The sequence below is a fragment of the Thermobia domestica genome, chromosome 9 (genome assembly GCF_964235325.1).
Source record: "Thermobia domestica chromosome 9, izTheDome1.hap1.1, whole genome shotgun sequence".
NCBI classification, from domain to species: domain Eukaryota; kingdom Metazoa; phylum Arthropoda; class Insecta; order Zygentoma; family Lepismatidae; genus Thermobia; species Thermobia domestica.
The window spans coordinates 170,416,885-170,440,157 of NC_137462.1; positions in this window are offsets into that span (position 1 = coordinate 170,416,885).

Here is a 23,273-nt window from a genome sequence, read left to right on the forward strand (position 1 = left end):
TACCTCAAGAACAGGGAAAATTGCGCCTGCGATGTACCTCCACCGGGAAGTTTGAGCCCTGCGAAATAAAAGAACCTACTGGAGCTTACGCATTTCCTCGGAGGGGCTGACATTACAGCATAAACAATCCTCCCCCCACAACCATGCCATTTGTGATTTATTTTCATTGTGGCTATATAAGGGGAGAATAAACTTCAATATAAGCCAAAAGAACACAACGGATCAACGCAATCACTGCTTCTTCCAGAGATGATTTTGGGGGAACACTGGCCTCCCCAGAGCTCTCAGAGTGCCCCCTCGGAGGAGACCAAAACAATACGTCTATAATATAATAATAAATAAAATAGTACCAGCAGTGACCCCCCTCCGGAATACTAAATGTGCCCCCCGGAACATTTTTCCTGAAAGAACGACTGAACGCAATTGTGTGTTTGAAGTGTAATTCCAGCAAGTAAACACACTGTACATAGTTTTCTTGATAATATTACTGAACTGATTTTACATTCACTTTACATTTTCTTTTCTATATTTTGTGTCCTGAAAAGCCAAACAACTCGCAAGGATTGTGAACAGAGATATCTGGGTAGAGCCAAACAGCCTTTTGTAGATTAAATTATACTCTTTGATTATATTAATAAATAATTATATATCAGTCATTTATACTTTTATTGTAAATTTTGTAGTATAATGAAAAATTGTATTTGTATGGATTGCCCTTTAGTGAACTAAAATTGATTCTTTTCATTTGTTCGGAATATTATAACGGATGGAGTAACTCACTGAGACGATGAGAGGCAAGCCTAGTTCAAGTGCGAGTGGAAGCTACTTTACACAATACAATAATAAGTTGAATTGTAGGGCGCTAACATCCCAGTGCAAATATATAGCCGGCGCATTTTCCCCTCTTTTTGGGGTAGGGCGCAAACATCCCAGTGCAAATATATTGCGAGCGCATTTTTTCCTATTTTTGTGGTAGGGCGCAATTTTCCCGGGCGCAAAATTCTCGCAATCAAGGAAAATATAATGTCCGTGAAGTTGACAAGCCACTTATGTCAGACTCCAATTTCGACTTTAAACGTCGCTAGTGCTACGTTAGTGTTCGATAGTGACGCAAATCGTTAGTACTCCAACTGCATGCCAACACGCCCACTTCTAAGAATCATCTCAAAAATGAGGTTAACCGTTAGAGCAAGTAAGTGCTCATTGGTGCCATTAACATTAACGTTAAAGCCTCCATCGTACGGCCCTTTGAGTAAAAATAACAAAACGTTTTTTGCTAGTCTCAATGCGTCCCTATATTCTCGCGAACATTCTGACGTGCCCAAGTTAGTTACTTTTTTTTTGGGGGGGGACTACTGTTTATCTGTTATTGTTTATTGTTTATTGCTAGTCTGCAGAGTAGTCCTTACATTAATGTGCCATTGTCCTTGATAATCATTGCGTATTTACAAGCATTTGTTATTACTGTTAGAAGATATCAAAAAACAACAGATAAAATCTACTACTTAACGGTTCATATTTTTCTTTTACAATACATAAACGATTAATAATAATAATAATAAGACTATTCCAGCATAAAAGTTATCAATTGCATCACACTGGCAACAAGCGACGCATATTTTAACTTCATAAAAAATCGTTTCTCACGATTTTCTGGAAAACTACGTATGATAACATCTTCATTATGTCAAGTTGTTTATCTGTGTGATATATGTCTTACCTCTGGACAATATCACAGTAAAACAAAAATTAAATATTAGGAGTACATCGTACTTTTGGACTACATCTCATTAACCATGGGAAGATTGAGTAGTGTATACTTTAGGATGTAAGTTTCAGCTTAACTTGCATCATACATTCTTAGGATTACAAAAAGGAAATTTGTTCGTTTGCATTTGAACAAAATTCTTAGGATTACAAAAAGAAAAAATATTTTTTCCGAAATCCGGATTTTTTCCGAATTTCGGATTTTTTCCGAATTCCGTAATTTTTCTGAATTCCGGATTTTTTTCCGAAATCCGGAATTTTTCCGAATTCCGGATTTTTTCCGAAATCCGGAATTTTTCCGAATTCCGGAATTTTTCCGAAATCCGGAATTTTCCCGAATTCCGGAATTTTTCCGAATTCCGGATTTTTTCTGAATTCCGGAATTTTTCCGAAATCCGGAATTTTTCCGAATTCCGGATTTTTTCCGAAATCCGGAATTTTTCCGAATTCCGGAATTTTTCCGAAATCCGGAATTTTCCCGAATTCCGGAATTTTTCCGAATTCCGGATTTTTTCTGAATTCCGGATTTTTTCCGAAATCCGGAATTTTTCCGAATTCCGGAATTTTCCGATTTTACTTTCCGGATTCCGGAAAGTAAAAATTCCGGAATTGGCCATCCCTAGTCAATATGTTGTTGACTAGGTTTGTGAAGAAAGCAGGTTTTTATATTAAAAACCAAAAACATGGTATATTTGGTTTAAACCTGTTTTGTTGTTTAAAGAAATTTTTCTGTTTATCTTAAGAACTTATTTTAAAATGTATTGTTCGTACCTATATTAGAATACTAAACACAGTTTTCCACATAAAGAAATTGTAGGCACAGATGTAGTATAGTAGCTGCAGTTTTGTTCTCCTTATTACTTTTACTGAGCTTCTTGTACTGTTGAGTTGAAAACGAAACTAATCTGCTAGCTAATCAACGTTCGTAATTTTAAGGGAGTTTTCCCAACGACTTCCAAAGATTTCCATAAATCCCAGGACTATAACGAGAAAAAGAATATTCGAGAGGGAACATATAAAGAAAAAAAATCAAGAAAAGAAAAAGATATTAGGTATTTCAAAATGATATACGATACAATTTTATCCATTGTAAATAAGTAAGAGAATTTTTGGAGGCTCTTACCCTCCATATCATACATATATTTTCCAACTATGATAGATTCATACACCACACAGTTCATACGTAAGTGATTTATTTAGCTAATCTGTGAGACATAATTAGTAAGAAATATGTATTGTGGAGTTTCTTGCCTAGATTTCGGTATGCACTCACATAATTTCATATTTTTTGGACTAACGCTGTTCTGTAGATATAATGCTTTTACTCTTTTACTATGCCTTTCTATTCTTTTACTATGCTTTTGCTTTTACTTATTATTATTTTTTTTACTTGTAGAAAAACCGAGTAAAAGATTCATATATATGTTTCCTGTAAATCCTTTATAAATAAAGAAAAATTATCTCACTGATGGACAATGTAGAGATACGAATTATTAATATTAATTACTGATCATTTAAAGATGAAGTCCTTTCTTGTGAAACACATTCGGAATACATCTCTTCATGGGTTACCAGAAATCGACAGAAGAGGACGCTCCAGCATAGAAAGGTATTTTTTTTCTCAAATATGCTAGGAGGATGTGACACTATATTAGTTGTATCAGCACTAATAACACTATATGGCAGATCAGATTCTTGTTCTATAATTTTAGGTATTAATAATGATATAATTTCTGTTTCGAACTTTGGAAACCAGCAGAGACTTTTAGCATTTGAAACGGTAACTGGTAAACAGATCAATTCTTTACAATGCACTTTATAATTTTTTCTCCAGAAACCCGATTACTTTCGGCAAATGTGGATTTCAGATAACTACCTTATGAAAATGTTCTAAATTCAATAAAATAAAGAACGCCAAGCAAAAGACGAAGAATAATGTGAATGATGGAAGTACTAAAGATTTTTAGAACATAAATCAGCTCAGCCTGGAAAGAGTTTGAAGAGTTTGGTTGTGGGTACTGGCAACAATGGACACAAATAATTCACTGAAGCGTAGATGATGATGACGATGCTGAAGACAATGATGATAATTGTCCTTCTACCGAAGTGATCTAGCCGCAAACAAACTTTTCTGGCTCTATCACTGAATAAGCAAGTAGAAGGATATTTAACTTTCGGACAGAAATTTTCCTAGAAATGTTACTATAATCATTGAAAGATACTTAGAGAGATAGAATTTACTCTTAACACGCGTCTATGTCAGAAAAAAACGTCTAGTAATGAAACACTGTTTGTTTGTAATATATCTATAAGTATTATCTTGGTTAGTGAATTAAAAAATAATTGTAATCTAATAATAAAGGCAAATTTGAAGGGACTTAGAATTATTAGACTTTCAGACTATGCTATGCATAATTGTCGGAAGTCTTATAGTACGGCTATGTCCGTCCATCCGTCTCTCGACAGGTATTAAAGCAAAAACGGTAATAGGTATCAAGATGTGGTTTCTTGCCATCGATTCAGTGTTCCGAGGATAGGTTTCATTTCCTCCGTTACCTCTCTTTTCAAACCAGAAGTGATTCAAATCTGCCAGCATCAGTTTCAACGTTTATTGCTATAGAACGAAAACGGTAACAGATAACAAGATTTTTTTTGTAAACGATCATGACTGTCCACAACACTCTATCGGAACCGGAAGTGGTTCAAATTTACTATTATTTCCGGTTTCAATACTGATTGCCGTAGAGCAAAAGCGTTAAATGCTATTAAGATGTAGATTTTTATAATCGATTCAACGTCCCAAGAATAGGTTCAATCTTCTTCATTAAGCCTCCATTTAAACCAGAAGTGTTTGAAATTAGCCATTTCAGTTTCAACGCATATCACCATATGTTTATCAACTTACTCCTGTGACTACAGTTGAAATCAGGGGCGTCATTTCAGACTTCGCTTGGCGGGGGCAAGAGCACTTCCGACATAAGATTTTCACGTTTTGTAGTAGTATATTATTAGACAATCGATTAAAGTATATGTATTCTTCAAACTCTTGGGGGGGGGGGCAATTGCCCCCTCCTGCCCCCCTAAATGACGCCCCTGGTTGAAATATTGGTTATAAGTACAGTTACTGGAGAATTTCTGTACTGGCACCAGGGCCGGATTTAGAGGGGTGCAAAGGTGCACTTGCATCCCTCCTTCGTTGTAAATATACACTATCTAAAATGTGAAGCTAGCAGTAAAAGTAGCAACACTTTCCGAAACTTTCTGCCATCATATTTCCGTTAGGTGCTTAAAAGGAAGCAGAACTTCGCAAAAGCAAAAGTTTGAGTCGATTTTCTAAAGGTATAAGGAAAAGGATTCACCAAGCAAAACAATATAACATTGTCAAGTAGGGAAGAAAACACAACCCAGGAGGATAGAACATTTTTTTCCTGCATAATACTTGCAACCCTCTGTTCTGCAAAATACTTTCCTCCGTTCTATGCATCACTGTTGTCAGGGGTAATGAATATTGTCACATGTCACTTCGAAGAGTTTCAGTGTGATTGGTTATTTTGGTAGTTATTGGTGCACCCCTTCAGACAATCCTGGATCCGGCCCTGACTGGCACTATCTATCTCCTATTCAATTAAGAACGCCAAATAGCCTGAGAATAATGGATCAGCTATGAAATTTTTTGTACGCAAAAATGATTAAAATCGACTGGAAGCTTTCGAAATGTGGGTGTGGAGAAGAATGAACAGAATTAGTTGGGTCGAGCGGAAAACGAGTGAGAGGGTGTTAGAAATGGTGGGGGAGAAAAGAGTTTTAGATGTTATTGCGAAGAGGAAGAAAAATTGTTTGAGACATTAGTTAAGAAGGAACTGTATTATGAGGGGCGTGCTAGAGGGTACGGTGGCAGGAAAGAGAGGGAGGGGCGAAAGATGCTACAATTGATGGATGCAAACGAAACAGAAAAATTGTTACGTGAAGACGAAGTTAGCGGAAGACTGTGGAGCATGAAAGCTTCTCAGTTGCGGCAAGTGACCTACCAATAATGGCAGAATACCTGTGATGATGATGATGATGACTTACCATTGTACCCGAGCCACACGTACCATAGACACATGCAATAATTATTGATACACACTAGTAGAACCGTGTATGGAATTTTAAACAGGATACAATTTTCTTTTTCATTAAAGCACATGAATTAAAACTTTTTTTTCTAATCTAAATGTAATATCAAATGTGTAACATTACTTGCTTACATGTTTTACTTTTTTTACAGATTATTTTGGTTATTAGCCTTCATAATATCCTTTATAATTGGAGTAGTGATTGTTTTCAATTCTTGGCATAAATTTCAAAAGGATCCCGTGACAATCACATACAGCAGACTAGAAATGAACTATCGCTACCCATTGCCATCTATCATTCTCTGTCCTCACGACGTTACAGATGCAAATAGCATTAAGAATCTTTTGCCCAGGTAAAGAACTTTCTAATGATACTCGTACATCAGTCTATTAAATAAACATTTTTCAGTCTTTTTAAGCCAACAAATTCTTTAACATACCTTTAAGTGCTAGAAGTTCAGAGCCGTAGCTAGAGGGGAGCGAGCGGGGCGGTCGGCGCGGGCGCAGATAGCAATGAGGCGCCGAACGAGCAACAAGAAAGAAAAGGTGTAGGAAAAGGGTAAACGACGCGGCCCACAGTGGTCGGAAACTTGGGAAAAGTGGACAAAAATAGTTTATTCCAAAACAATGACAGTTGTTGGATGTCTCTGTCCTTTCTAAATCAATTACAACTACTGTGAATGTGATTCGAAGAACCCCTGCTGCAATATGTGCAGTTATATATACAGGGTAGTCCAAAAATGTGGAAATCCCTCGCATAAATATCAAATACTGCAACATATAACTAAAGGAACAATGTGGAGGAGTAAGGTGAGGAGAAATTGGGGAAGACACAGAACAATGAAAGCCGCCATCTTGAAATCACCATTGTGAATCTTACATACAGTTTATAAATTGAAAACATAACATGTTGACGTCTTATGTGAATTGGACATCGCTAGCCAGTACGAAGTTATGACAGTTGTTAATATGCATCCAGGAAGCTGTTACAGGTTCAATGTGCTCACCCTCTAATTGTATGTGCAGCTAATAAAAAGAAGGTGTAAAACAAATGTGTGTTTGGCCTTAGGATTCAAAATTAAAGTTCGCGTTTTTGCATTCGCACCATCTTCGAAGAAAACACTAATACTTACTGGAATGTAATTTAGTTCAGGATTACATTGTTTCGGTAAGATTAAAAGATTCAGCATAGAATATTCCTACTGCACTGACATGTAATATACAGCATCTCCACATAACTGATAGTTTATTACTGCAATATGTATGACGTTTTCACTACAACTTTGATTCAGGGACGATGGGCAATCCAAATTACGCACAAGACAATATGCCTTTTCCTTTTGTGAAGCTCAGATAGCGGATCTCGATTGCCACCACAACAACATCGCTCATCACGCATTTCCAATTAGATGGGGATGAGTACTTCAGCTGCACTTGGCTGCGGCTACTTCCAATGCTCAACCGTTATACTACTCATGGTCAACTCAATAAACCTTATTTTGCAAATAAGCAAGGATAAGCTTAGACTGCAGAGCTACTAACTTCAGCGTGTATGTAACTTTTCAGTAACACTAACAAAGCTATCATGTAAATGATATGACAATGGATAACAAATAAAACTCTTCACTAAACACATAGTATTTGAGTCCAATGTACTATCCAACCGCTTTCATCGACCTCAGAAACTATATAAATTGTTAAGACATATCACATTGTTTGGTTCAGTTTTTACTGATTTTTCGACTCTTTAATTTGTTCATGTTTACTGCATTTTATGAACAGCGAAAATATTCCTGTGTTCTGAAACTCCGGGTTTGGAAGCAGGAGAGATACTTATAATCAAATATCAATACCGATTTCATAGGCGGCGAAGTTGACAAAATCGATTTTTGACCGCTTTTTTTCAGTTTCCGATCACTGTGCAGCGCCTCGTAAAAGAATTGGCGCCCTATTAAATCAATATTGTTGTCTGTTTGAAAGAAATACATTTGTTAAAAAGTTTCTTCGCAACCGCTCGCAACCCAAAATTTTCAATAAGAGTCACAAGTTTTTACTTACTACTTAAAGAAAATTATTATTTAGGACTTTTTAATGACGATGTGATATACAAGGTATCGAGTAATTACTTCGTATAGTGTACACAGGAGCGTTTTCAAAATCGGAAACGGTTTAAGTCTGAAATACATGTTCAGTGTTGTGATGGCGATGAGTTTGCTTAGTTAAGCGCGCTTTTCTACCCAATCGGATTAATCATGATGGTGAGAATGAAGGTATGGAAATGAAAGGAGTGAAGATACACAAGCTGCTGTTCGCGCGGGAATATTAAAAATGAAAGTAAACAAGGGGAATAATAACATTTTCGAAATCGGACGCAACAAACTTCTTCTTTTTCAAAGACTAATCACTACCAGTGATTTTTTATTATTCCATTCACATATGAAATGCTTCGAATTTGAAGGAATTTATTGGGATTAGGGGTAAAAGTGAGGGGGGCGCGGGGGAGGCCGTCCACCCACTTTCAGAAAATATATGTCCCGACCCCCCACTTTCTAAAAAAATACAATGGACAAAGATAGGCACAGGGGACGGGGGAACGTCATGCGTCCCCCTGACATTTCAGATCCACTTTTACCCCTGATTGGGATCATTCCTCCTCCAACTAGTTGTATCGCCAGAATAAGTTTTCTGTGCACACGTATCAATTGTGCACTGTTTTATCTATCTACATACAGACAAAACATAAACCTTCTGAATTTCCGTTATATTTCACAAAATATTTTTTACCGTAAAAGAACTAACTAACTAACTCTGTGGCCTAATCCGGAAGTTCAATGCCGTATTAATAAAACCTCTGCAATGACTTCTGTCTTGACCCAACTAAATCGAGTTTCTACTTTGTATTCCTATTTCTGTGAGATTTATATTTTCCTTCCATCTGCGTATAGGTCTTCCTAATGGACGTTTTCTGATTGGATTTCCAGTCAAAACTTTGAAAGCGTTCCTACTTTCTTTCATTCTCGCTACATGACCTGCCCACCTGAGCCTCCTAGATTTGATGACCCTAACAATATTTGGCAAAGCAAAGGGTGTAAATTGTGTAGTTCCTCGTTATGAAGTTTCCGCCATTCCCTATTCCCATTCCTTTTGGGTACGAATATTCGTCTCAGGATCTTGTTGTCAAATACTTTCAGTTTGCGTTCTTTACTTAAAGTAAGCGACTATGTTTCGCAACAATACAGAAAAACAGGCACGATTATTGTTCTATACATTTTGAGCTTCAAATTCCGCGACAGAATTCGCAACGACAAACGATTTTGAACTGAATAATAATACGAATTCCCTGCTTTCAGTCGACATTTAATTTCTTTGTGGATATGATTTTGGTTTGTTAATATTGATCCTAGATACTTGAAAGTATTCACTTTACCGAAAATATTATCTGATACTTTGACGCATCAATAATTTGCAGTATTACGATCCAAGTGAAATTTAGTTTTTACTGTATTTACTTCTAAACCTGCAAGTATTTAGTAATGTATCTACATTTCTTTCTATTGTTCTCCTATCACCTCCTATCAGATTTACATTATCAGCATACGTCATAACCTTTGAATACTATTCAGCTCTAGACCCTGGTTGCTACCTTTGATTTTCCTTATAGTGTACTCCAAAATGAAGTTGAATAATAATGTCGATAACACATTTCCTTGTTTCAGGCCATTCTCGACGAGGAAGCTAGTGGACAAGAATTTTCCTACTCGGACTTTACTTTGCGATTCGTTTAAACACATCTTAATTAATCTAACTAGCTTTTTCGGTATTCCAAATTCTGCAAGAATGTTGTATAATATTTATCCCATGATAGAATCGTAAGCCTTTCTAAAATCAATAAATAATTGATGTACCGGGGTATTGTAGTCTCATTTCGAGTATTTGTCGAATGGTAAAAATCTGGTTCATAGTTGATTGATTTCGTCAAAATCCACATTGATAATATTCAATAATTTCATCCGCGTATGGGATCAGTCTTGTTAATAAAATGTTTGAGAGGATTTATAGGATGTTGACACAAGAGAAATGCCTCGAATTATTATAGTCAGTTTCAGTTTTGTCGCCTTTCTTGTTAATTGGAACAATGTTTGATTCTTCACACTCTTGTGGCAATTCTTCCTTGTTCCAGATAAGGAGAATGAGTTTGTGTATCTTGTTCCACAATTTTCCCCTCTAGCTAAAATTAACTCATCCAGAATTTCGTCTACACCTGGAGATTTGTGTTTCTTTAATTTTTTTTATAGCAGCTTCTACTTCTGTTCGGCTAGGCTCTGAAATTTATGTTCTGCTGTGCATTTTCCTCTTCCCACTAACATTAGTTTTTCGCTACGTGTTAAGCAAATCGTCAAAGAAATCTTTCCATCTATTCAAGATGCTATCCGTATCAGTGAGAACCGTCAGCTTTCTTTAATATATACGCGCGAGGTTGATACCCTTTCTTAAATTCGTTTATGCCCTTGAACATGTCTCGATTTTTTCTTTTTACTATTATATTCAAGTTCATTAATTAGCGTTCAAAAAATCGCGTTTCTCTCTTCTAAACATTTTGGAAATTTCCTAACTGATGTCAATGAAATCTAGTGTATTTATATCGTTCGGATTTTATAGCCAACGCAGTTTCGCCTGTTTTTCTTCTCCGTTAGTTTCGTTCATTCCTGGTCGAATCATGATTTGTTCCTACGTATTTCCGTGTGCCCCGATTTTTTTGTTGAAATTTCAATACTATTTCTAATTTGAACCCAAGTATCCTCAACACTAGTGCTCTCAAAACCTTCTAAAAACGAGAATCTATTACACTTCAATCTGATATTCCCCTCTCGCCTGGTTCTCCTCTAATTTTTTTTTAAAGTAAACCTCTCCGTTTTCAGATGTTGAATATTCTCTTTATTCAACGATAATCTCTCTCTTTTGTTACCACTGCTACCAGACAGTGATCAGTTTCACAGTCGGGTCCTCTGAACGAGTGATCATCAATTACGCTAGATTGCCTTCTTCTATCTACTGAAATGTGATCAATTTGATTGTGTGTTCTTCCATCTGGCGAGGTCCATGCGTATTTATGAACATTGCGATGTGGAAATTTTGTACTCTTCACCATAAGGGTTTTGGATGTTCCAAAGTTCACGAAACTAACGCCGTTGTCATTACTTTCCTTTGCAGACTTTGTTTCCCTATAGCCGGTTTGAAAATATCCTGTCGCTCTACCTTCGCATTGAAATTCTCTAATAGAATTTTCATATGGTATCGTGGGATTTGGTCTAATACCTGTGATACTTCTTCTTAAAAAGTGTCTTTAATATCTTCTGTTGGGGTTTGTATATTTAAAACAATAATATCACAGCACCGATCCTTAAGAGTAATAGAAGAAGGTCTATCATTAACAAATTTAACACGTTTAATTGCTGATATTAAAAGAATCGAAATTAAAATACTGTTTGTGAGGTCACATATAGAATAAAATTACAAAAGTTTATAATTATCACTGGAAATTAATGCTGTCACCCACTTCAAACATTTTAAAAGTATAGTTTCTAATGTATTGAAATTTCATTTCTTATCGATAGTATGAAACGTTACACGTTACAAATAGTTGGGGCCGCGGTGGCTCAGTGGTAGAGCGTTCACCTCTGGTGCTTGGGGTCCCGGGTTCGAGCCCAGCCCCCGCCAAGTAACTTTGTGGTGGGCAAACACCGTATGCTTGGGTTTCCTCGGGGTTCTCCCGTTTCCTCCCACTTTCTTCATCCCACCATTTTATTCATTACTCATCATCACCGTCTCCTTTAGCCTAACCGGCATAACCGTGTTACGTAAAACTCAAAATGTTCATTTCATGTTACAAATAGTTGTACTGAAATTTCCATTGATTTCCAAGTGGATCTGTATACCAACCGAAGGTAGTTTCGTCAAGTTTAAACAAGAAGTTAAAAATACGCCTCTTGAAAACAACTGTTATTTGTAAAAGAATACATAATGATCGCTTTTGGCTGTTGCAATGCTCTGTCCAAACAGCTTGATTTAAAAAAAACAATATAGCAACAAGAAAAGCTGCTTCTCTCGGGGTCGGATCCAGGACGGACTTCTAGGGGGGGGGGTGTAATACTGCTACTTAGAGCTTCTTTTAAGAGCTCCAAACTCTGGGATGGGTTCTATAAAATAAGAAAGTTTCCTCTTCTGGGGGAGGGCGATCGCCCCCTGGATTTACCACTGCTTCTCTTATATGTAAAAAAAGGGGGAGGAGGGAAAAGGCTTGGTGTGGTGAGTGAAGGGGGGCGCCGAAATCTCTAGCTACGGCTCTGTAGAAAGAATTGCAGTATCTGTAGGAATTCTGTTGTTTTCATGTATTAACGGGGAATATTCAAATTGTAATAAAAATATGTAAAATTAAATAAGTGTTTTATATATATATATATATATATATATATATATATATATATATATATATATATATATATATATATATATATATATATATATATATATATTCAATAAGTGCTATGAGAGCTTCTCGGGCAAACAATGGTAAGCGCGACGCGACTTCCGATGAAATTGAATTATAAGGTGGAATACGTTGTGATTGAATCTTGTTTCTTTTCTTTTCTTTTTTTTCTTTTTTTTTGGCCAAGATCTCGGATAACATTTGATCCTCGTTTTGTGTTTTATTTTTCGGAACTGTGATCCGGTGGTGCCCTATTCATCTAGTTAGTGTCACCTTGCGTTGCTTTCTCCGACTGTGTATGGCTTAATGCGAGGTAATACTAAGCTTTTGCTTTTGTTTGTCATACGATGTATGCAACCTGCATATACTATGTCGAAAGCATCCATCCACATCGATGGATAGACGACATCGTCGTATGACTGCTGTCGCCATGATGAAATAAGAAAGATGAGGAACAGCCACAAAATGGCGCCCCAAGCTACCTAAAGTATTGAATCCATTTAGAATATACAATATGAGGCAAATTTAGTTTCTAAGTTTAGAAAGACAATTGTAAGCCAATAAACATATATTATGGAGGTGATATATATTAAATGATTGGATATAAGCTGAAAATAACGTCAAATGTATGTTTGTGGTGATAAGCTACCTCAAAATGATATGTCATGTGCCCACCTTCCTATTAAAAGGATTTGAATCTAAATTCAAGATGGACACTATGATAGTACTATACAGTTGTAGATGCAGTTCTACCTGCATTATCTGTATCAAAGATACGATGTTACTTCCTCTAGCCGATCCAAACATAATGTTACACAACACAACTTTGTCTCATATAATGCTGTAAATGCAATCAAAACTTGAAGTCGCTTGAATCATCATGTAATATTATACAACTGAGCTTATATATGTATGTATATATAAAACGCATCAGGTTACATTCCTTAATAATTCATGTCTGTTTAATGCTTGTAATTCTGCTTTCGAATCCGGTCTATGTCCGGCAATAATTATTGAAGGTATAAAGTAACTTAATGTTCACCATTTCATATTTTTATTTGGCTTTTCTTTACGAAGTCCTTATATCATGTGATTAATTCCTGATATTTTAGAAGATAGTTTACGAAACTTTCTTTATTTCAGAGATAATAATCCATTTCGGAAACGACTTGTGTATAGTTATATTTGGACTGTTGCTAACACAAATAAGAACAACTATGAGAATCTTCTGAAATTTTTACCTTATAAGAACAACCTAGTTACGTTTGATATGAGTGTTATGCGGAGATTGGTAAGGTTATAATTAATGAATCAATGTATTTGTATTTGTGATGGAGTGTTCATCTTTAAATCTACTGGTGGACACGAATTTTACATAATACTCAGTAAGAATTTTCGAACCTATCCAAAATTTGGTAGTAAAAAAAATGTCGACTAATCCCAACGAAATGTGTATGTGTATGATCTTACTAGTTTGATGCGTCTAACACAGCGGTCATCATAGGGGACGTGGTGAGCGTAATGTCTTTACAGGACATATTATTGATAGGTTGACAAGATTCATTCACAAAATAATAAAATGTAAATAAATGTATTTAATGGAGACCCCCATAATACGGACAAACTTATATGTCCCGGTTTAAAATATAGGGTATATGTATTACAATGGCAGAAAATACTCCAATTTATAGAAACTCTCAGATACAGGCATGGACAGTATTCTTCTATCCCAAAACGTTCTAGTAACCTCTTCATAATGGACAGAAATTATTCATAACTCATACTTATTTAGCACAGAAAATACCTTTCACAATCTGAAAAATCTTCAGTTAATCCTTCCAACTAATCTATCAATTACAAGCAATAAAATCCGATCACAAAGTAGTGTTTGCATGATTATACGACAAATTTTCCTCAATAAATTTAAGAACTGTTAGTATTGGTTAATCTTGTCTATATACTTCATTATTTAATAATAATAATCCATGCTCTTATTGGGTTTATAGGGGGTACGACTTTACTTGGAAATAAAATGATTACACAATAATTTCACATACACGCCTATATAAACCCCTCTCACCCAGAAGATACTTTCGTTTCTTTACAGAAGAAAGTTTTCTCTTCGTTTCCAAATAATCAGAACGTTGAGTAATTACAATATTTCGATATTAGTGTCTATTTACATTTACAACTAATGTATTTATTGTATTATGCATACAATTAGTATATGAGTTATACCTGATCTAAACTTGTATAACCTCTCTGTAACGGATACCTTTCATTTGCGAACATATTATCAAGTCTCATACATGTCCGCTATTGAGAGAATTTACTGTATTTATATCAATATTATAGTTCTTACGAAATTGCAATTAAGAAAGTCGACTTACGTAAAATTCAAGAATACGTAGAAATTTATGAATTGCTTACGTAAACCAGGGATTTACTATATAATCAAGAAAATTCCTATTGGTATGGTTTATTTTTATTACTTGAGCACATAAAATGACAATAATTAACCTTTGCTAGTAATGGCTCAAAAGAATCTCAGATGTAACTCCATCCATTTCGACTCTAGAATTACTACATCAATAAAAATAATACTTTTCTGACCACAGTATATACTTATTTATTAACATTAAAATAAAGACTAAAGTTTCAATAACTTAACGTTATCTTCATCAGACGTTACTTGGAAGAGATATCTTCATAACATTACATTATTATTGTTTTATATAATTTGGTTGAAGTAACCAAAATTTAAGCAAAGTAAATTTGAATGAGATATCGAAATATTTATAATTTCAAAAATGACACTAGCTACCTGAAGTAATATTCAGCGTCAAAATTTAAATGTCAGTGAAAATTTTGTGATCTTGAAGAAAAAAAAAGTCCAGAAATAGCGTCGTTACTTTTTATTTTATGTATGTATTAGTATTAGTAAATGAATAAATAAAATTTAATAAATTCGTTTTGTAATTGTAATTGTTATATTTTATAATCAGGTATTGTTACAAATTACTGTTTCATTTTAAATTTTTAATATAACTGTTTTCTTAATCATTATTATTTTCACTTTTTTCTTCTATTGTTCATCATAGGTATTCTGCCATTATTTGCAGGTCACTTGCTGAAACTGAGAAGCTTCCATGCTCCACGGTCTTCCGCTAACCTCTTCGTCTTCACGTACGATTTCTCTGTATCCTAAGCTCAGAAATTTTGGTAATTCTGTTAGTGTGGGATTGATAAGAAAAAGATCTAGGCAGATTGAAAAGAGTGAGAAACTGGAAAGAGTTTTTTTTGAGATAGTAGACAGAATGTCAGTGTTCAAAAGAGAAAGTTTAGTGAAGAAGTTAGAGGAGTGAGAAAATAGTTTTAGAGAATAGGAGATCATAAGATTAAAGAGGAAAGGAGAAAGATTAGGAATGGAGAAAGAAAATAAAACTGAAAATGGAAAGAAAAGGGTGGTAGTGATGGGAAAATGGAACTGACAGCAGAAGAAAAAAATTTCTGACCTTAGGACACCAATTTAAAGTGAAAGAAGTTTAAGTAGATATTAAAGAATTAGTTTATTCAGTAGAAGAAGGAATTTTGGACTTGAAAGATGAAGAGGAGAGAGAGAGAGAGAGAGAAAATAAGAAGGAAAGCGGTGGTAATAGTTAAATGAAATGCTCATGTGAGAAAGGGGAACATTTTTAAAGAAGAAAAAGAAGATTTAAAGAGACTGAAGAAGAGAAAAGATATTGTTATCGAACAAGCGGACAAAAAAAGGTGCAGTGGTAGTAATAGAGAAAGACTAATATGAAAGAAAATTAGATTATATATGTGACGAGACTTATGAAGTTATGGGAGAAAAGATGATGAAAAATGAGCTAATAAAGAAAGTGATAAAAGAGGGCAATAACAAGGATTTAAAAAGTGGGCCAATCAAGAAGGCAAGATTCCGAGGATGAAAGTTTTCTCGAAGACACATAAAGAAAAGATTAAGTAAAGGCCAGTAGTGGATTGCAGGGACAACTATCTAGAACCACTAGAAGAAGAATTAAGAAAAATAGCAGAAGAGATACGGGTCGGACAACAGAGTCACAAAATGAAGAATACAGAAGAAGTGAAAAAGATGTTAGAACGAATAGGGAATGAGAGAGAATGTTTAGTATGGAATTTAAAGCAATAACTCGTAGTACTAAGAGATATTATGTGGTAAAAATCATAGAAGAAGAAGTAAAAGAGAGGAAGATAAGAGAATGGAAGGAAGAAAGAATGTAAAAGCCTTATAAATGTTCTGGGATAACAGTTTTTATACAATGAGAAACAAAATGGTAAAAATAAAAAAAAGAATTAAATTTAGACTCAAAATGAAGTCCATACTATCTGAAGTAGATGCAAAGATGAGAACAAAGGTGATGAAAGAAGGTAGGAAAAGCCTAATGATGTATTACAGATAAGTGGACGACTGGATGGGAATATGGAAAGGAACAAGGAGATAACTAGAAAGTTTGAAAGAAGCGTTGAAGATGAAGAGAAAGGAATAACCCTGGAAAGAGAAGTGGAAAAGAACAATATGATAAATTACCTGGATTGACAATAGAAAGAAAATAATTAAGACTGATTACAAGATGGTATAGCAAACAATGTGCGGCAGAGATTTACTGTCATAAAAGAAGTGATATGGATTATAGCACAAAAGTAACTTTATAAAGGATATAGAGAGAAGAATAGAAGAAATAGATAGTGAAGAAAGAAAGAAAGAAAAGAAGACAGAGAAGTTTCACGGTTGACGAGAGAAGAATGGGTACAATAAAAAGGAGATAAAGGAAAGCAGAATAAAAGAAGAAAGAAGGAAAGGAAGGAGAAGAGAAAAAGGAAGACTAGAAGAGAAAATGGCACGGCATAAAGAGCATTGGAGAAAAGACAGAGATATTGAAGAACTTATTAAGGAAGGACGGGGTAAAGATATACAGAAAAGGAGGAGGGGGAGATCTGGAAGTGGTTAAGAAATAGAGAAATAGGAGGAAAGACATAATGAAGAAGAAGAAGTAGTAGTAGTATATGAAGTGAAATGTAAAAATTGTAATATGATATACACTGGAGAAACAGGGAAAAAGCTTAAAGAAAGAGTAAAACAAAATAGGAACGATGTGAGGCTTAAAAGAGAGAATAGCGCTATATATAAACATGTTAAAGAAACAGATCAGATATACATAAGATGTAGATTGGGAAGGAGTGCAAAATCTAGAAAAAGAGAATAGAACAATAATAAGAAAATTGAAAGAAGCGTGAAGGATTAAGAAAGAAAAAAGTGAAAGAATAATGAAGTGGACAAATGTACTTCTAATATATAAATTATGGGATAGATTGTTAGAACGAATTGAAGAATAAAAATCAGGGATAAGGAAAACGTTTGCAATGGAAATAAACTTATATGATAGAACACTGCATATATAGAAAAGTTAAAATTAACAAATATATGGAATAATTTATTAAAATAATAATAATAGAAGATAAAAGTAAAAATAATAACGATTAAAAAGCAGTTATATTAAAAGTTTAAAATGAACAATAATTTATAACAATACCTGATTATTTCCAATTAGAAATATAAAATTATAAAATGTAACAATTAGAATTATAAAACAATAATTAATGTTATGAAGTTATACCTCTTCCAAGTAAAATCTAATGAAGATAACATTAAGTTATTGAAACTGTTATGCCTTATTTTAATTTCAATAAATAAGTATATATTGTGGTCAGAAAAGTATTATTTATTGATGTAGTAATAGTTTTAAGGGAATAGTTTTATAGTCCGTGGGGGCAGTTTCAATTCTCTTGAAGAGGAAAAAGTAAGCATACCGTTTATAAAAGAAGAATGCAATATTTAAATACACCACCCGAATGACAACACTTTTCTGACACCATACATTAAGGAGGAGGCACGGATTTTAAAATCGTCAATCCTTTCATATTATCTTTGTAGCTAATTGCGTACCATCCATTCTGATAGTAATGAAATAGTCAGGCAAGTTAGAAGTTTTTTAGTCACGTGGAAACAACTAATATTAGAACATTTGTCAAGCAGCATCGATAATGCAGTGTAGAGAAAGATTGCCTTAATCATGTGACATATTACCTAACTGATATTGTTTTCTTTTCAGGTTGTGATTCGGAGACGAGGTTTAGCTCCAGGTCCCTATATTCCCTCTGAAAAGGTATACCACACAAAGCTACTGAAATCAGAAAAAGGACTCTGCATTGCTTTCAACAATGTAATGGGAGAATATGTAAGGTTTGTTTATGAATGATTATTATTTGAAATCAATTCGAAAACAATATTTAAAAAAAGAAATCGAAGTTGTGAGAAACAATGTATTTATACTACAAACAACTAGATGGAAAAAAATTAAAGTAGGTATACATATACATATATTTTAGCACCAGCGTTGCCAGATCTAGCATAATGATGCTAGATCTAGCATAATTTGCATGTCTTTAGCATCTAGCATCTTGCTTTTAGCATCCTGCTCAAATCTAGCATATTTTCAGCAAGTTTATCAAAAAGCCGTAAAACCCTGGAGATGAGAAAGAAGTTGATCGTGGGAAGAAAAAGAACAGCAGAAATGTATTCTGTTCCATTGATTCATACAGTCGGTAAACCATACAACCAGTCTTATTTTCCGAAGTAAGTTAGAAACGGCTTTTTTTTTTTTTTTTTTTTTTTTTTGTGGCTCCACCCAGGGTTTTCTAATCCTTTAACTGCGAGGCATGGGCGGAGCTATGGGGACCATTCTTCACCATCTTTATTTCTGACTTCATGACCATCTTTATTCCTGAAATAAAAGGTCCGAGACCGACCAAACATCTGTCCCCCCCCCCTTCAGCAGAATTCCCAACTCCGCTTATGCTGCGAAGTAATTTTCTTTCAAAATATGTAAACAAACACTTTGCATTCATTTATACGATATATACGCCATTGAGTCTTGCAACGACTGCACTAGTTTAGTTGAGTTAAAGCTTTGGTGCATGAAGTATTGAGTTCTATCCACGCATTCTTGTGCTCTGCGTATTTTAAGTTACGTTATCGTATCTCAGCTTCGTTTTTTTCTTTTAATACTCCTGAATTAGTAATTATGAGGATCTAGCATAATTTGACCGAATCTAGCATAATTTCGATCAGGTTTTGGAATAATTTCGAGCTGTTAGTCTGGCAACGCTGTTTAGCACAGCTTTTTAACTTCTCCATAACATGGAGAGCGACAACCACAGAAAGCATTGATACCCCAGCGTTCCAAATAGATTTATACTTATAAATGTTTTACAATTATTAAAAAAAAAAAAAAAAAAACTTCGACTGCCTTCAGTCTTTATAGTTGTAATAATTCCAATGCATACTTAGGAACAGCATCTAATTTTATATTCAGATGGTGGCATCTACCGCTCAACTTAACACACATTTTGAATGTATATCAGTGTTACCACAGTTCTAGCTACGGAGTGGGCTGAAAAATAGTACCAAATCGAAACAAAAGGGGCTGAATTCATTATTTTATACTAATGTAATACATGGTTCTCTAACACGAAGCTAAAAGAGGCAAAGTTTTAGAAAACTCCCTTCCCCCTCTTCCAAGAGTACCAATCAAGAAAGTGTTCTTTTAAAAAAATTACTTTTTAAAAAATTCCAAATAGAAGGACCCGGAACAACCGTGGAAGTAGATGAAACTTTTCTCGCACGTAGGAAGTATAACAGAGGCAATAAATTAAAAGGAAAAAACGGTTTTCATCTTCAGTATGTATTACAAGGAAACCAAACGCTTGTATTTCATAGTGACCAATAAGCCAAAACGGTGTTATGGCCATATATGAAAAAAACATAAAACTAGGAACAAATCAATCATCTCCGAGTTCGTGTGTAAACAGTACGTTATAATAAAATATTAAAATATCAATTATTGCACCTTATTCTCGCTTACTTCACGACCGAAGGAGATTGTAAGAAGATTATAAGGTAAGTAAACTGACATTTATAAAAAACGTAAAACCAGTCCAGTTCCTAAAACCTTCCCTAAAAGACATCACAACACATTATTAATAATTTTAAGTCACAATAGTATCTATTGTGCTGAATTGGGTAGAATTGTACCAAATTTTTCACAAAAGGGGCTGAAAATGCCAGCGTGGTACCAACGGGCCGATGAATGACAAAAAGGGCTGAATTTGGTACAATTGTACCAAGTGTGGCAACAGTGATGAATATTTCGTATTTTTTCTCCCGGATTTAACGAAAACTGAAATACACATTCTTTAAGAACAAAACTATTGATTGGCATTCTATCAGTAAATTGTTGGAGAAAAAAAAAATAACTGCAACTTGAAACTTTTTGCATGAAAAGTTCAAATGCAACTTGAAACTTTTTGCATGAAAAGTTCAAATACTAAATCTCATGTATATCACATGTATAAATAATACTAGCATATATATGTAAGAAAATGTCACTTCGTGGTCACTGTGAGCAATATTTTGCATTTCTCCTGGAACTTTTATATAGAATTCCGCTGAACTCTTTTCCTTCCTTCTCCATTTCTTTCTTTATGAATCAAATAACAATAAACTCTCAAACACGTTTCTTATTCTTTTAAATGTGAAATCTAAATATATCAAACTTTATGTCTCTAACCTTCAGAGATTCTGAGAAATGAACATTTTAATGTAATAATTGCCACTAATATACCTCCTTTCCTAGTCGAATTGCCAAACATTCTTCTTCAGTAGCAACTTACACCACACATTTTATGCACTGCGTAAATTCAAATTTTCTTGCTTAAGTGGTTTGGCCTGCGTGTTTGATCAGCCTGTCAATTACTTAGTCAACATTGTATACTAACTCCAATGCAGAATATACGTTCCTCGAACGGGAAAATTTTTGTGAAAAGTATTTGAACCTCTTTTCCGTCTTAGGAAAAGCATTTCAATGAAAGTTTGTATATATATATATATATATATATATATATATATATATATATATATATATATATATATATATATATATATAAAACTCATAAGCTATTCTATTTTTGGCATAAAATTTGAACTTCTCTATCCCCTCAGAGTATCAGAGTATACCCGTTACTCAACGGGACGGGATCAAAACCCTTGAAGTAGGTAGTAATTATATTCATGTTAAACAGTTAAACACAATTCTATAATGAGAAGATAAATAACAAACATTGTCGTCTGCAATTTGGCGAAAATATGTACCGTGGACCTTTCTGCTCCTAAAACCGGAATACTAGCTGAAAATGCCCTGTTACATGTCCACTTATTTGTAATAAGGAGCTTATATACAGAGTTTCATCTTCCTAAATTGAGTGAAATACTCTAATTCATGTGACGTATATACAAGGGTACAGTGGCGGCGATTGGACGTTAAAAGTAGGGGGGCAAGACATGATCTGGATATTCGACGAAAGGTTGCATAACTAATAGGATACTATCTTTTACAGTTAAAATATGGTATATCATATTTCATTTTTTATCAAGTAAATTGACAAGAGCAACATAAGTAGGTACTAGCCCTTTGTAGTCTTAAACAATGAAATTGTAAGAAGAGATTTGATTCCTTGCTCATGAACATCTTAAAATTCAGTCTGGAAAATTGTGATTAGGTTATTTAATAACAAATTTGCGAAACAAATAAATGGAAAGGATAAAATTAATCATAGTAATAAATAATGAAGCTTGTTTTGTAGAAGTTATATTGAAACTGGGGATTAATGAAAAACTTACATTTTTAATTCCATACATGCCATTAAATGTATGTTATTACTCTTAGAAAATGAAAGATAGTAAATACTACAAGCATATGCTACGACATTTAAAGGAATAAGCAATTGCAATATTAATTGCTTTGGTTTGCAATTAAAATGCAATTCCTGTAGCTATCTTAACTCCAAGGGAAAACAAATAACCAATATGTACTCACACAACAGTACATATTATATGGCACCATTTTTTCTATGAACCAGTAGTACATAGAAAAACTTTACATTTCCAAATGAAACTATATACACTAAGGAGTCACTTCAAAAAAGTGGGGGGGCAACTGCCCCCTCTTGCCCCCCTAATCGCCGCCCATGCAAGGGTATATCCAAAAGCTTCAGGACTGAATCTAAATCTGTAAAATGAAAGTTTCTTACCTTTGAGGTAAAATTCCTCCATACCTTCAAAGTACTCCCCTTTTGCATTAGTACAGCGGTCCCAGCGTTTTTGTCATGCTTGGAAGCATTTCTGGAAGTCCTTTTTTGGAATAGTGTCAAGTACCCGCTGCGATTCTTCTTGAATTTCTGGAATGGTGTCGAATCTTCGCCCCTTCATCTGAAGCTTCAGCTTGGGGAAAGGAAAAAAAGTCACAGAGGGCCAGGTCAGGTGAGTATGGGAGATGGGGAACCACTGCCATGTTGTTCTTAGCCAAAAACTGCGCCACTTTAAAGGACCGTTGTGCAGGTGTATTGTCGTGGTGGAGAATGAGGTTACCACTATGTCATCTCTGTGGCCTTTTGCGATGAACAATTTCACGCAACCTTGTTAGGACATCACAGTAGAAGTCTGCGTTGACCATGCTTCCATGTGGGACAAATTCCCGGTGTACGATCCCCTCTCGGTCAAAGAAACAAACGAGCATCGTCTTCAATTTGGTTCTTTCCATGCGTGCTTTTCTGGGTCTTGGAGACCCAGGACTCTTCCATTGAGAAGACTGCAGTTTAGTTACTGGGTCCAAAGCACAAACGATGCCCTCATCGCCTGTAATTACATTTTACCAAATGCCACACAGAATTTGATGCACACCCTTTGTCCTTCAACTTCCGCCATATCGCAGAGATAAGAAAAATCGCAGACGGCTAATGCAACA